The 15,868-nt window shown below is 38.9% G+C and overlaps 1 long non-coding RNA gene across 1 annotated transcript; it reads right to left on the bottom strand.

The window, feature by feature from the left end:
- Window positions 10,348–15,245, bottom strand: LOC109829553. Its single transcript, XR_002244069.1, has 3 exons — window positions 15,192–15,245; window positions 12,564–12,635; window positions 10,348–10,714 (listed from the first exon to the last, which is right to left on the bottom strand). It is a non-coding gene; the product is annotated as an uncharacterized LOC109829553 (long non-coding RNA).

The following is a 15,868-nucleotide window of genomic DNA, read 5'->3' as shown; positions in this document are numbered from 1 at the left end:
TTTGAGGTGTTCTTTGTACAGAGATCTTATCACTCTTTGCCAGTTTGATACTAGACCCGAGATTGGAGGAACCAATGCATTCTTAGGAGCTATGTCAGTGCAGCCATCTTGGAGTGACAGGGTTGTCAGAGCTCAATTGGAGGACTCTTGGATTCAAACCCGTAAGGGGGAGATTTCCAAAGAGCCTAAGGCGGACTGGACCATTGGAACAGATGGTTGATTACGGATGAAGGGTAGATTGGTTGTGCCAGCCAGTGCAGAGTTGAAGAGGGAGTTATTGGATGAGGCGCACCGTACTCGGTACACAGTACATCCAGGGACTACCAAGATGTACAAGGACCTGAAGAGGCATTTCTGGTGGAGTGGTATGCGGAGAAAGATTGCAGACTATGTGGCTAGGTGTTTTACCTGTCAGCAGGTGAAGGCAGAGCATCAGTGATTGGCAGGGACACTGCAGCCTTTACCTATCCCAGAGTAGAAGTGGGCTGATATCTCTATGGACTTTATTGTGGTGTTGCCGAAGTCAAAGAAGGGGAATGATTCTGTTTGGGTGATAGTGGACCGATTGACGAAGTCCGCACATTTCATTCCGGTGAGGACCACTTTTACAGCCGAGACTTATGCGTGGATCTTCATTCGGGAGATAGTTCGACTTCACGGAGTACCGGACACGATCTTGTCGGATCGAGGATCGGTTTTCACTTCACATTTTTGGAGGAGTTTTTAGGACTCATTTGGCAGCACGCTATCCTATAGCAGTGTATTTCACCCCCAGACGGAAGGCCAGACGGAGAGGGTGAATCAGGTGTTGGAGGACATGTTGTGGGCATGTGTCATTGACTTCCAAGGTAGTTGGGAGGATCATATCCCACTAGTAGAGTTCGCTTATAACAATAGTTATCAAGCGACGATCGGTATGGCACCGAATGAAGCATTGTATGGGAGACCTTGTAGATCACCGATATGTTGGGCCGAGTCGGAGGATAGCTTGATGCTTGGGCCCAAGCTAGTGAGGCAGACCACTGAGAAGGTTTCTTTGATCAGGGAGCGGATTTTAGCCGCTCAGAGTCGGCAGAAGAGCTATGCAGATAAGAGGCGGAGACCACTAGAGTTTCGAATTGGAGATTTGGTTATGCTTAAGGTATCGCCTATTAAAGGCGTGCAGCGATTCAGGAGGCGAGGGAAGTTTGCACAGAGATATATTTGGCCTTTTCAGATTCTAGAGCGCATTGGAGCTGTGTCATACAGACTAGATCTTCCAACATCGATGGCTAGTATACACAATGTATTTCATATTTCTATGCTCAAGAAACATTTGCATGATGAGGAGCAGCAGCGAGTGTTGGATGCACCGGAGATTGAGCTTCAGGATGATTTGACTACTATTGAGATTCCGGTTTGTATTCTTGTTAGAGAGGACAAGAGGCTTAGAAACAAAGTAATTCCCTTGGTGAAAGTTAAGTGGAACCGAGGAGGCATTGAGGAGATTTCTTAGGAGCGTGAAGAGGACATGCGTCGTGACTACCCACACTTGGTTGAGCAGGTAAATAAATTCTTATTATGATTACATATCTTAACTTATGTGCATATCTTTGGTTATGTTTGCATTTAACGCTGTAATGAGAATACTTTTGCTTAATTTTTAATCTTTTGGAACACATGGTATATGTATGGGGGGTTCCTTGTTTGGATTTTTCACCCGATGTACTAGTTCCACTAGATTAGGATTTGAGCGAGAATATTATCATTTTAGATTGTTAAGTATAAATATCTCTATAAGGTTATCTAAGAGTTCATATTTCAAGTTCGCATGATTTCCGAATTTTGAGGACGAAATTCTTTTAAGGGGGGAAGAATGTAAAACCCCGAAAATTTCTACAATAAATATATGTGAATTATTAATAGTAAATATTTTCCTTGTGATGAATAATTATATATATACACATATATATGTCATATGAATGTAATTATCTGTGTTTGAGAACCCAACAAGTGATTTTAAGTGAGAGAAATCGAGTGTTATGGCCAGCGAGTGAAATGCCCAGCAGCAGACATTTTTGTGCTGCGCGGTCGACCGATGCGGTAGACCGACACATTCGACCGACACGGTCGACCGCATAGCGGTCAGAGAGCTTCCAGGTTTTGTTTTCTTTGCGGTTTTGTTTCGGGTCTTCTGGGTTTCGGGTCGGGTTAGGGAGTTAGTATTTATACCAACTCAACCCAGGAGAGCTTCTTTTCACCTCAGGCTCAAAACCCTAGCCCCCATATCTCAAATCTCAAACCCTAGCTGGATTTGGTGCTTAGGAGGAGATCTGGAGGAATTTTCAGTGGGAATTTGGATTGGCAGCGTAGAGAATCAACCTCCTGCAGATCTAGGGCTTTCGTCAACACCCAAGGCGAGTACCATCTCGCCTAATCCCTCACCCCTATTTTCTATTATTTTCTTTTGAGTTTTTATGGGTTTTTGATGAGCCAAAATGATATTTTTTTTGTATAAATGAACTCTCTACAATATGGTTAGCAAGAATCAAAAGTTTCAGTTTACAAGAGTTCTCAAATGTTGGGTTTTATAAAGATTTAGATCTGAAATTTGCTTAAACAAAAGTTAAATCATGTTTACTGTAATCAAAACGTTTTGATCTCGTTTCTCTGTATTTAGAATGTTGCGACTATAGTTTACATGCTTAAAATTTATTGTTTTCCTACAGTATGATTTATAAAGACATTAGATCTGTATTATCGTAGAAAATTTCAAATGTTTGTTTCAGGTTTAGCAGCTGACAGAAAACTCAGATTGGGTTTCTGTTCGCTGGCGGTCAACCGGTGCGGTCGATCGCTGGGCTCGTTTTAGGGTTGCGGTCGATCACAGAACCTCATCGGTTGACCGCGACACTCGGTCGGTCGACCGCGAGGTTGCAGCGGTCGACCGTCAGATGCGTATCAGTGTGCGGTCGACCGGTGTGGTCGACCGCCGATTATTCTGTTGAAATTTCTAGTTTTTTTGTGTAATTGAGTATTTTACTCATGTTCGAGGGTTTGTCTAGATTATTTGACATGGTTGTTTAGTCCCACTATGTGTCCATGCATGATAGATGACCTGAGGTATAAATTTTGGGACATATATACTGATTTGGTTGTGAGATTGATAAGTAGCTTTCACTACATGTATCATAGCAGTCTTTTATTATTTTCGCAGTCCTCGTGTTGGACTATAATCCATAGAAGTCCTCGTGTTGGACTATAATCCCTCTTAGTCCTCGTGTTGGACAGTTGTCACTTATTCCATGAGTTTGGAAACTATAATAGTTAGTTCTTATATCAGACATAGTTCTTAACCCTGCATGTGCCTATTATACCGCAGTTCACGACATGATAACTATGTAGATTTTGGTATAACACTTATGTAGATTTTGACATGATATTCATGTAAGTAATAACATAATGTTCATGTGGGCTATGTTACAGCACTGTAATTATACTAGGGTGTTTGTTGTATTTCTTCTATCATTGTTGCTGTACTAGAACCTTGGGTTTGGTATTTAGGAGTTTACAAATTTGAGATATAAGGTATATACATGAGGGTTTCCTTATTTGGATTATTTCGCTCGACGTACCTATTCTCGTGTGGTGAATTTCTAAATACCAAAACCCTCTTTTGTAAGGTCAATGATTTTAGATCTATTATATATTATCTGTATTTTCATAAACAACGAGCCCTTTTCCCTTGGGGTTGGTTGTGATATTACGCGATAGCGCTTTGACGCTCGTTGTCCCTCCCCCTTTCAGGTCATGAGCCAGGAGCACGGAGAGTCGCAGGTTGATAGCGGACTAATTTTGTGTTCACCTTTACTTTCTAGCTATGTATTATTTTCTTTGGGCTCCACTATAGTGTGGTTAGACATTTGAGGGTATTATTCTAGAATTTGTAAAGGCGGAGTGCCTTATTTATTCTTGTCAGATATTTGTATTTGATACTTGTGACTACTCCAGAATTTGTAAAGGCGGAGTGCCTTATTTATTCTTGTCAGATATTTGTATTTGATACTTGTGACTACTCTAGTTTATTTATTCAGACATTGACTACGTATTTCCATTTGTTGGATGATGAGATATTTATTTGATCGCTATCATTTCATCAACCCTTCGTGTATCATCTTTTACTTGCTTTTGTACATACACCTGTTATTGATTCTACTAGATAGATGTTAATTGTGATGGTGAAACATGTTATTGCACGGTGTGGTGCATGGCAGGTTTGACATTCTTGGTTTCACCTTGGACTGCAGCCTTGTGTGATCCCAGGGGCATCACAGTTGGTATCAGAGCTCTAGTTCCAGTATCCTTAGGATCATCCCGTGTCGAGTCGTGGAGCTAGGATAGAGTTTCTTAGGATTCATGTATAGAGTCCGAAAGGATTTCCTAGTATGAGTGAGGACGATATATGCGTATATCTCAAAAATTTGAATTTTTTTTCTGACAACTACTTTTGAATAAGTTTAAAGTAATTGTGAAAATATTATATGTCGTGAAAAATTGTATTGTGATACGCTATTTATAAAGGCCTATTTGACACATGAATTTTATTTTTTTCCTACCATCAAGAGAAAGATGACAGGACGAGGTAAACCCCGTACCAGGAGAGCTAGCCAGGCAGAGTCCCATCAGCCAGCTCAGTCCGAGCCCCAGCAGGCTCCATCCGAGCCGCAGCAGGCTCCTCAGTATCTGGTGGACATCATGGCTCCTCTCATTGCCCGGATGACAGCCATTGAGGAGTTGGTGACGACTCATCCTGTTAGAGAGAGACCCCCAGAGGCCACGCCTGCAGCTATTCCTTTAGTAGTCCCAGACAGAGCCACAGAGCAGGAGACTTGGCTCCGTATGGTAGAGAGGTGCCAGAAGATGAGGGCACCGGAGTTCCAGGGGTCACCAGACCCTCTTGCAGCCCATAAGTGGAAGGAGGATGTGAGCAACATTCTCGATATACTCGGTTTTGATTCAGTCCAGAAGCAGAGACTGACATCCTACAGCCTGAAGGGAGATGCCGGGAGGTGGTACCGACTCCAGTTCACTCCAGAGCAGAGGCTGACCCTCACGTGGGAGGACTTCATAAATTTCTTCGATGGACAGTACATTTCTTCTACAGCACGGACTGGGAAGGAGCTTGAGTTGTCCCGATTGACTCAGGGGGACATGTCAGTGACTGATTTTGAGAGCCGGTTCATGGAGCTGTTACATTTCACATGCATGTGGCAGACAGGAGAGCGTCAGACTCTGATGTTCTTGGCTGGGCTTCGCCCTAATCTCCGACGGTACCTCGTGTCAAGGAGATTTTATTCAGTTAGGGAGGTAGCTGAGGCTGCCACTTCTCAGGAGATTGAGACTTCTATGTTCCAGAAAAAACAAGGAAGGGAAGGCCAAGACCGGACAGAGTGGGGACAAGGGCAAGAACAAGAGAGGTTTTTTTGGACATAAGCAGCAGCTTCGGGGCCCTTATAAGAAGGGACCCCAGCAGGATCAGAGAGCGCATCAGCAGCGCAAGTTCCAGGGGACTTGTTTTAACTGTCACAAGGTCGGATATAAGGTATCAGAGTGCCGCAGCGCACCAGCAGGAGCCCAGCAGGGCAAAGGTCCGAGCCAGCAGCAGCAGCAGCGTCAGCAGGGTAGAGGTCAGGGCCAGCAGAACAGGCTTGAGGGACCGCAAGCAGCTCAGAGAACTGGGAGACAGATTCAGGCAGTTCAGGATGTTTCTCAGGGACAGATTATCCCATATTCTCCAGCACCATTAGCAGAGTAGTCTTCAGCCACGGGAAGGGTATATACAGTGGTTCCTCGTGATCATGGCGCCAGCGGAGCTATAGTGGAGGGTACGTTCTTTGTGAACTCTCTTCCCGCCCATATTCTTGTCGATTCGGGAGCTTCGCATTCATTCATTTCGCATGCATTTATGACTAGACTCCAGCTTATAGCTCAACCCCTAGACACCCCTCTATCTGTTTCCACCCCTTTAGGTGAGGTATCGCTTCTGGAGAGCGTTTGTAGGAGGTGTACCGTCAGTCTAGACGAGTTGGAGTTCATAGTGGATTTGATAGTGTTGCATATGTCCGAGTTCGATGTCATCATTGGTATGAATTGGTTGTCTTCCTACCATATTAGTATTGACTGCTTTGCGAAGACGGTCAAGTTGCGAGCGTTCGATGGGTCCGAGATGATTGTAGCTACCTCTCAGGGCAACCGATTTGCGGAGTCATTTTTGGCGTACATCGAGGAGGTGATGTGACGAGATCAGGGAGCCGAGTTATTGGAGACTAGAGTTGTCTCAGATTATCAGGATGTCTTTCAGGACATACCTGGGTTACCTCCTATGAGAGAGGTCGAGTTCTGTATTGAGTTGCAGCCAGGCACAGCCCCGATATCCCGCGCACCCTATCGCATGGCACCAGCTGAGATGAGAGAGCTTCAGACCCAGTTGGACGAGTTGTTAGCTCAGGGCTTTATTCGCCGGAGTCATTCTCCGTGGGGCGCGCCGGTCCTCTTCGTGAAGAAGAAGGATGGTAGTATGAGGTTATGCATAGATTATAGAGAGTTGAACAAGGTCACTATCCGGAATAGGTACCCACTACCTAGGATTGATGACTTGTTTGACCAGTTGCAGGGAGCGCAGTATTTATCGAAGATTGATCTTCGTTCTGGCTATCATCAGTTAAGGGTTCGGGAGATGGATATTCCCAAGACCACCTTTCTTACTCGATATGGATCCTTCGAGTTCCTGGTCATGCCATTTGGGTTGACCAATGCACCCATGGTATTCATGGATTTGATGAACCGGGTTTTCCATCCCTTCTTAGATCAGTTTGTGATCGTGTTCATCGACGATATTCTCATTTACTCGAGATCGGAGGCAGATCATGAGGAGCATCTACGGATAGCGTTGAGGACCCTTCAGGAGCACCAGTTGTATGCCAAGTTCAGCAAGTGTGAGTTTTGGCTTTCAGAAGTCAGATTTCTTGGCCACGTCATCAGTAGAGAGGGTATAGCAGTGGACCCGGCTAAGGTCACGGCAGTTCTTGATTGGGAACCACCGAAGACGGTGTCAGAGATTCGCAGCTTTTTGGGTTTAGCTGGATATTACAGGAAGTTCATCCAGGACTTCTCGAAAATTGCGACACCGATTACACACCTTACGAAGAAGGGTGTACCGTTCATTTGGAGCATGGAGTGCCAGAAGGCCTTTGATATTTTGAAGACCAAGTTGACTACAGCGCCGGTTTTGACTATTCCGAGCAGTGACAGAACATTTGTTGTGTATACGGATGCATCATTGGCAGGTTTAGGAGGCGTACTGATGCAGACTCAGAGAGTGGTGGCCTATATCTCACGGCAGTTGAGGGTGCATGAGCAGAACTACCCCACTCATGACTTGGAGTTAGCAGCAGTGGTGTTTGCACTGAAGTCATGGAGGCACTACTTGTATGGAGTACAGTTTGAGCTGTTCACAGACCATCAGAGTCTGAAGTATCTATTTTCTCAGAAGGAACTCAATCAGAGGCAGAGGAGGTGGATTGAGTTTATCAAGGACTACGAGGTCACGATTCAGTATCATCCAGGGAAGGCGAACGTCGTAGCAGATGCTTTGAGTAGAAAGCGCCGACATCAGATTGCGGCTTTGAGGTGTTCATTGCACAGAGACCTTATCACTCTTAGCCAGTTTGACTTTAGACCCGAGATTGGAGGAACCAGTGCATTCTTGGGAGCTATGTCAGTGCAGCCATCTTGGAGTGACAGGGTTGTCAGAGCTCAGTTGGAGGACTCTTGGATTCAAACCCGTAAGGGAGAGATTTCCAAAGAGCCTAAAGTGGACTGGACCGTTGGAGCAGATGGAGGTCTTCGGATGAAGGGTAGATTGGTTATGCCAGCCAGTGCAGAGCTGAAGAAGGATTTGTTTGATGAGGCGCACCGTACTCGGTACACAGTACATCCAGGGACTACCAAGATGTACAAGGACCTGAAAAGGCGATTCTGGTGGAGTGGTATGCGGAGAGAGATTGCAGATTATGTGGCTAGATGTTTTACCTGTCAGCAGGTGAAGGCAGAGCATCAGAGACCGGCGGGGACACTTCAGCCTTTACCCATTCCAGAGTGGAAGTGGGCAGATATCTCTATGGATTTTATTGTGGGGTTGCCGAAGTCGAAGAAGGGGAATGATTCAGTTTGGGTGATAGTGGACCGGTTGACGAAGTCAGCCCATTTCATCCCGGTGAGGACCACTTATACAGCTGAGTCTTATGCGAGGATCTTCATTCGGGAGATAGTTCGACTCCACGGAGTCCCGGACACAATCGTGTCGGATCGAGGATCTGTGTTCACTTCACATTTTTGGAGGAGTTTCCAGGACTCTTTCGGCAGCACACTATCTTATAGCAGTGTATTTCACCCCCAGACGGATGGCCAGACGGAGAGGGTGAATCAGGTACTGGAGGACATGTTGCGGGCATGTGTCATTGACTTCCAAGGCAGTTGGGAGGACCATATCCCACTGGTAGAGTTCGCTTATAACAATAGTTATCAAGCGACGATCGGTATGGCCCCGTATGAAGCATTGTATGGGAGACCTTGTAGATCACCGATATGTTGGGCCGAGCCGGAGGACAGCTTGATGCTTGGGCCAGAGTTAGAGAGAGAAAACAGACTTTGAAAATTTTTCTCAGGAAGACAGTGTCTCTCTGGTTTTTGCAGAAGTTAGGGCAACAGGAACAAGAAGAAGTTTGGGTTTAAATAGAAGAGATTAAACATTTTAAAATCACAACTCAATCTTCTCTATTAAGAAAATAATCTCTTATTCAGACCATTGACACAGACTGTGCCAAACACAGTTAAGTGAAAGCACAGTTAACAAGGTAAACGACCGTTTGAGAAAAAGTCACGGTTGACCGAAAAAACAATCGGTCGACCGCCAAAACGTTCGGTCGACCGAAAAGATGAATAAAGTCATGATTGACCGAAAAAACAATCGGTCGACCGCCAAAATGTTTAGTCGACTGAAAAGATGAATTCGATCGACCGACCAAAAATCCGGTCGACCGCGAGCAGCTTTGAAAACTTAGAAAACAAGCAGAGCCATCATCGGTCAACCAGTGCGGTCGACCGATATAAAAATCGAGATTTCGGTCTACCGCACTGGTCGACCGACGACCTCTCTGTTTTGACTCAACAGAAATATTTGGAAAATATTTATTTGACCTCTGAAAATTATGAAACTTTGTAAAATGTTTTTAATACTAAAAACAAACTGTTTGGAAAAAGAATTTTGCAGATAGGTCCTCATACTTGTGAAAAATAGTATTTTGTGAAAAACGCTTAAAAGCTTAAGTATGAAAACGTGTGTGTGAGTCCCAATAGCTTCAAGAGAATTCAATAACTCTTTGCCTACATTCTACTACTAGAGAGAGAATAAAAACTAGCTAATATCCTCACATATAATATAATCTTTGAGTCTTGATATAGCTTGAGTTTAGATGAAGCTTTTATATGAATTTGTTGTTCTTGAAATAACATTGCTTCATCGCTATGCCTCCTCCTCCTTTGGATATTATCGTTGTAGCATATATTCCATCCAATCCTCCATAAATGGCACTAACAAGCTTGATAAATGAATTTACTATATTTGCACTCAATAAGTCATTAGTACCGTTAATGGTGGTTATAAGACATCATCAAAACATAAGGGCTAATAGATTATTCACGTGAAAATATGAAGAAAAAAAGAAATTTTCGATTATATATACTCATATATATACAGGTAAACCCGAAACAAATCAAAAAGACCCGTATCCAAAACAAACTGAGAATCTTCTTGTGCACCCGTCGATCGACTGATGGCTTGCCATCAGTCGACTGATAAGTTCCTATCGATCGACTGATTGGCAAGCATCAGTCGACCGACCAGAATCCATTTCCAGCATACAGATTCTTCCATTCGTGCATGTTTATACTTTCACATATACATATTTATTCGAACGATCTCAAATCAATCATCAACGTATTCATTCATCCCAAATGATATTAATCATGATAAAAAAATTATTTATCATAATAAAAACTTATTTAATATTATTTTTCATAATATTACCAAAATTTATGGGGTTTTACATTCAACCCCCCCCCCCCCAACAAAAAAAAAAAGCAATAGTATCTTAGAGATTGATAATACGAGAAAAACATGTTGATGGAATACTCCAAACAAGGAAACCCTTACATACACATCTCGTATCATTAATCTTCAGATTCAAACCAACAATTTATAAACAAATACTCTCACTTAACCCGGCCTCTAATTAGACAGAACTAGTATGTCAGGCGAAAAAGGAATTGCAAATACTCCCACATTGCAATCTTATATATCACGTACACACATTAAAAAACACATAAAAACAATCTTGCTCTTTTTTTTCTATCCTATTGAGAGCGGAAACAATCCTGGAAAAATTGTCAACAACCTCTAAACGTGAAAATTCAGTGTACAAAAAGAAAGGGGGAAAAACATAATCAAACGAACTTATTTGAGCGGCACCATCCATTAAAAACAGTGGGAAAGGAAATAGCAGCAAAATGGTGAACATTCCCGTTTCCGATTAGCTGAGTGGGGCTGTATAGTTGTGTGCATTAATGTCACAAACTCCGCCCGTTGTATCATCTTCAACTTTAATGCTTGAGGAGCCTAAGATAAATTATAGCTTGATCAGTAATACAATAATTAAAGGTTCTTTATCATATTTTGATTAATGAGAAAAAATACATTTAATTTCATCCATAAATAACTAGTGGAATGAAAAGGATGAGTATTGCTATAATACACAGTATAGCACTTGAAAGTAGGGGAATAGATCGCTCAATAATAGCAACCATTGTTAAAGCAACAAATATAGTCTTGATTTACAATAAGTTACTCGATATAGAAAATAGGAAAATTAGTTGTCAAATTTGCAATCAATCATGTGCTGAAAGTGGTCATTCAAAATGTTTACAGGTTACTTTTAGGAAAGCACCTCAACTATGGGGGGTTTCTCAGGTAACCACCCCTGAGCTACTTTAATTTGAGAAACCCCTCTCAAGTTGTTAGATAATCTCACTCAAGTTTGAAAATTTGGTACACCCCACTCTAACTATGATGTGTCCCGTAAGCCCAACCCCCGCCCACTGCGGGGATCTTTATCACTTTTGTGCAACCCCCCTAACATCGTTACTTAAAGATGTGAAACAACAGAAAAACCATTTCGAGAATTACACATTTCAATTGAAAAAAAATACCCCACCAATTAACTATGCTTTTCCCTCTCTCTATCTCCTCCTTTTCTCTCATCCAGCTAAAGACGAGGACACATATTTTACGATTGAGGATTGTTTTGCTCTTTTCAAGGTCACTTGTGAAGGACAGGTTAGATTTAACGTTGTTATTTTTCGTGGGATTAAGTGAGATAAGTTCAAGGAGGTTAAAACAAATTTTCAAAGTCAAGGGGGCAATACCCCTTATAAATTAGACAAGATTTACAAAGGTTACGAGATAGAAATGATGGGATAATTTGTTAACTAAAATTTAAGATGTGTCTTGATGTGTGTCACATGCCAACACTAACATTAAAATAAATCTAATGGATGAAAAAGTTAATGAACAATATCCATCATGTATGCTTGGTGGAAAGCCCCAAATTTGATGCTTAGTAGTTATGTGGTCATTTCTGCTCCGCTCACTTAATGGTTGGGTAATCAAATAGGAACCATTTTTAAGTGAAGACTTTTAAATGAATAGATGTGAAGCATCCACATCACTACCGAGCACTAAATTGGTGTTTGGTAAAATTGGTGTTTGGTAACAAGTAGACCCATTAGTCTCTCTCTCCCCCTCTTCCTATATATTTATATATGTTTTGTGTGTGTGTGTGTGTTGGAGAGAGAGAGAGGGAGGGGGGGATATAAACATGTTTGGTACCAAGCATTAAATTTAGTGTTTGGTAGTAAGGTGGCCACTTCTCATCCATTCATTCAATAGGTGAGTAAACAATTGGAGAACATTTTCAAGTAGGAAAGTTTAAATGTGTAAATGAGAATTGGCCATGCCACTACCAAGTAACATTTTTGGCCTTGATACCAAGCATAGTCATCTTTTTCTCTCACACACACACAACTTGTCTACTAGCTTTTCTAACCATTAATTTTTCTTTGACATTCGTGCTAGGATGTAATTCATATGAGGGCACACATATCAAAGTTGGCCTTGATGTGAAGCAAATATCTCAAAGCAAAATCAATGAATAAAAAAGTTCATGGACGAGTAATTACTATGCCCTTAAATTTACAAGAACTTTTCTAATTTATATACACACACATACGTACATACATACACACGCATACATACACACATATACATATGTATGTATGTATGTATGTGTGTGTATGTACGCACACAACACACACACATAGATATAATTAAGGAGAACCAATAGTAGAAAATATTTAAAAGTTCTGTATAGTTCAAGGAAATTTGACACAAGGAATGAGTTGTTACTTACAATTATATTCCTTCCAACCCACGAGCTTATTCTCAGCATCATAGACAACTAGTTTATCTCTTAAGAATAAATCTGCATAAAATTTTAATAAAAAAATAGGATCAAGAAAACCTTTAACTAAATGAATATACACCAATATGAGTCATAAGTAAAGAGTATTAATACAAGTGACATGTCAAATTAGGACCTCAAAAAGACTCCATTTCTATTCTTGAGGAGGATAACAACAGCTCTTTCTATTTATTACGGTAGTACAAGTAAGAAAAAGTAAACTTAAGTGGGAAAAAACACTAACTATTTCCATATCCGAATATATCAAACCTGCATTAGCAAATAACTTGACAGCACCAATATTAGATATTTAGATGTAGTAGGTTTCACCAAGTTATTGACCCCAGCTTTGGTAATGGCCTTTATCTGGCCTTTCATATAACAGCTTAATGTTGCAAAAATTGAATTTCAGATTCTAATTTTCTTATAAACACAAAGAAGGCTCTTTTGTTATGTATAATTACAGTCTTACAGATTTTCTTTTTGCTCTCTATTTCTAGATGAATTACTCCAGACTGAGCTCCATCTGAAACTAAGGGGGGTTATTGATTGAGATAAATTGGGGCCAACTAGGAAAATTATTCCAATAGAACAATTTTATCCCTTTAGGCCCCGTTTGGCAAAGGGTTAATGAAGATGGGTTAAAGAGAATGATTAATGTACTTAGACCATTTGATAATCCGAATGACTAAATTATTAATCCGTTAAATAAGTTTTATTTTAGCCATTATGATCAGTTTTAGTGTTTGGGAATAATAATGATTTTGACTATTTTCTTTATAATTAGAAGGGTTAACTCTTATTCCATCTAAATAGGAGTATTAGTAAACCCCTCATTTTGAGGGGTTAACTCATTTTAACCCCTCTATATTTTTTATGTTTGGCAATTATGGAGGGTTAACTCACTTTAACCCTTATATATATTTGTTGTGTTTGGCAGGTTAAGAAGGGGTTAAGTCTCCTTAACCCCTCTCTTAACCCTTTGCCAAACGGTATCTTAGGATATTTTAAGTGGGATAAAGTGGGATAAGTGGGATAATGAGACAATTTGAGCTTTTGATTTGACAATTCATGTGGAATAATTGATGACGTAGCACTTTATTAAAATATAATTTTATCTATTAATTACTTCTAAATTAACTTATCCAATTGGTATAGTATATTATTTAGTATATTATTATAATATATTTATTATTTTACCTTAAATTAAAATATAATATGTTGTACTATAATTACTAATTAATATTTATTAATTATTATATTATATTATATTAGCATGCTATACCATATAATAATTAATATAATACAAGATCAATATATTTAATATAATATTTAATATAATACATGATTTTATTTATACAAAAATTTAATATGTTATACTATAATCACCAATTGATATTACTAATTATTATATTAGTATGCTACATTATATAATAATTGATATAATATATGAACAATATATTTAATATAATACTTTGATATTATATTATTTAATTTAAATATATTATAATATAGTATCATAAGATATAATGTACTGTATAAAATATTATAATATTTTACTTTATTCAATGTAATATTTTTAAAATATTATATTGAAATTAAAATAATATATATATAACATGATAATTACAATAATATATATTAATAGGTATCATGTTATAGTATAATATATTATTTTATTTTAAACTATAGTATTATATTATATTATATCATAATATTTTACTAAAATTAGTAATTATTATATTATATTATAATAGTATGTCATATATATAATAACTATAATAATATTTTATAAATTAATTATATAATAATATATTATATATCTTGATAATAATATTCATTAAGAATAATTTATACATTATAAATTAAACGTATAATAATATTTTACTTTTATTCATGATAATATACTAAAAATTATTTGAAATGTATTATTACTTTTATATTTTATATTATCATGTCATATATTTATAATATAAGTAGTCATGCTTATTAGCTAAGTAATGTACAAAAAGGTTTAAAAATTATCCAAATTGGCTCAAAAGTGAACAAAATTTGTTCCATATATGGAGGATGGAGTAAATTTTTACTATTGGGACAACAATCTTTGTATTGATGCATGGAGCGTAACTTTATCGCAAGTGGCTGAAATTGTGTCCTAGTGCTCCCAAAAAATCAATAAACACAAAAATGTAATATGCTTATTCCAGTTGATCCTGATGAATAACACTATGAAATAGAATCTCCAAAATTATCTCATTATCCCAAATGCTCCCACCTCATGAATACCCCCTTAAGCTTGACACGGTGCGGTTTATTATAGCGTTAATTTGTCTAATTATTAATGCATCAATAACTTAAGTCACCAAAATCTCAGAGGGCAAATTTTTTTAAGATATGTTCAGTCAGATCTGCTATAGTAATCGATAACATGGGGTTTTTCAAGTATAATATAGCGTTTTCAAGTTATGCTCCCATAGTTACTAATGGTTTATGGATGCAAAAATTAAAATAATACGTAAGAAATACAATTTTAGAATAAAATGACAAAAAAAAAAAAAGTAAGTGCGAGCTTCTTACCGCCAATAGCAACACGCCTTTTAGATTTTATCCATGCAAGACACCATGAATCCTGTTGGGGTATTACGAAAGTAAGAATGGTAAGTGATTAGAGTCTAAACAATACCAATGAAATGGAAGTATAAGCTCGCACCATAATTAAGGAACACGACCCAAAAGAAAGTTCGTTTAACAAACAATCATATCCTACTATATTTTCTTATGTTAATCAAGATTTACGTGGCTCTAATAGAGCTTTGCTCATATCAAATTAAAGAAGAACATATAAACTTGTTTCAAGCATCAGATCGAGGAAACAAAAAATTACAAAATCAATATTTATAGTGAAAAATGTATAAAATGGCCATACTTGTAAAGTGTGACGGAAGGAAACTTTGGCTGGCTGAATGATTGCAGTAAGGACTAGCTTTCTATCTGTTGAATTGACTGGAAACCAGAAGCTAAAAATTTGTAGTTTAACCATGGCTTTTTGTTGATCGATATAAAACTGGTGGTGGTTGTAGCTATTATAAATGTGACTGTAAACAAAAAGTAATTAAAACAACTGCAGATTCTATTATGAATTTTAGTAAATTAAACCCCACAATAGTGAACCAATACTATACAGTTTCCAAACAATTCCAACTGATGATTTGAGTGCCTGCATTTATAATATGGTGCGGTATTACATTAATTTT

This window comes from Asparagus officinalis, chromosome 2 (genome assembly GCF_001876935.1).
Source record: "Asparagus officinalis chromosome 2, Aspof.V1, whole genome shotgun sequence".
Lineage (NCBI taxonomy): Eukaryota > Viridiplantae > Streptophyta > Magnoliopsida > Asparagales > Asparagaceae > Asparagus > Asparagus officinalis.
This window is presented reverse-complemented; position numbering and strand designations above follow the sequence as displayed.